Below are 1,317 nucleotides of genomic sequence, written 5' to 3'. Positions count from 1 at the left end.
TTTTTTTTTTTTTTTTTTTTATAAAAGAAAGGAGTAACTAAGAAAATTGACCAAGTAAGCAAAAGTTTATTTTATTAATTTTTTTTTTGAGACGGTGCCTCGCTCTGTCACTAGACTGGAGTGCAGTGGTGCGATCTTGACTCACTGCAACTCTGCCTCCTGGGTTCAAGCGATTCTCCTGCCTCAGCCTCCAGATGGCTGGGACTACAGGCACACATCACCACGCCTAGGTAATTTCTTTCTATTTTTGGTAGACGCGGGGTTTCACCATGTTGGCCAGGATAGTCTTGATCTCCTGTCCTTGTACTCTGCCCACCTCAGCCTCCCAAAGTGCTGGAATTAAAGGCATGAGCCACCACATCTAGCCGGAAAAGTTTATTTTAGACTAATAAACTATTAATATAAAAACCTGCTGGGCTTGATGGCTCACACCTGTAATCTCAACACTTTGGGAGGCCGAGGTGGGCAGATCACCTGAGGTCAGGAGTTTGAGACCAGCCTGGCCAATGTGGTGAAATCCTATCTTTACTAAAAATACAAAAATTAGCCAGGTGTGGTGGTACACACTTGTAATCTCAGCTACTCAGGAGGCTGAGACCGGAGAATCGCTTGAACCTGGGAGGTGGATGTTGTAGTGAGCTGAAATCTGTAGTGAGCTGAAATCACACCACTACTTTCACACCTAGGCGACAAGAGTTAAGCTCCATTGCAAAAAACAAAAACAGGTGCAGTGGCTCACGCCTGTAATAGCACTTTGGAAGGCTGAGGTGGGCGGATCACTTCAGGTCAGGAGTTCGAGACCAGCCTGGCTAACATGGCGAAACCCCATCTCTACTAAAAATACAAAAATTAGGCAGGCGTGATGGGGTGTGCCTCTAGTCCCAGCTATTTGGGAAGCTGAGCCAGGAGAATCGCTTGAACCTGGGAAGTGGGGGTTGTGGTGAGCCAAGACGACGCTACAGCACTCCAGCCTGGGTGTCAGAGTGAGACTCTGTCTTAAAGAAAAAGGAAGAAAATCTATCAGCCAAGCTATCATAAGTTTATTTTTCCTGCTGCGTTATCTGGTAGGCTAAACTAATATCTTCATTCTAACATTTTGAATGCCTAGGTAATGAAAAAGATTTGGATTATTAAATATTCACTTTATTGATCTGGTTGTTTTATATTTCTGTTTAGTCAAATAGAAAAAAATATTGTATTTGTTAGGAATTGTATAATAACAATTCCTAACACTAAGTGTTTAAAGTGTGGCAAGCATTGCTCTTGAGCAGTTTTACGTGTATAATTTTACTTCGTTCTTTTTTTTTTTTTTTTTTT

General features: G+C 42.1%; 1 protein-coding gene across 1 annotated transcript in view; it reads left to right on the top strand.

Moving 5' to 3' along the window:
* SKIL (SKI like proto-oncogene) overlaps positions 1–1,317 on the top strand; it is a 43,171-nt gene that overhangs the window by 4,758 nt on the left and 37,096 nt on the right. The window lies entirely within an intron of this gene.

Source organism: Sapajus apella, unplaced genomic scaffold, assembly GCF_009761245.1.
Source record: "Sapajus apella isolate SASKATOON/1434 unplaced genomic scaffold, GSC_monkey_1.0 scaffold4, whole genome shotgun sequence".
NCBI lineage: Eukaryota > Metazoa > Chordata > Mammalia > Primates > Cebidae > Sapajus > Sapajus apella.
The sequence above is the reverse complement of the archived record's forward strand: the minus strand, read 5'-3'. Positions and strand labels throughout refer to the sequence as shown.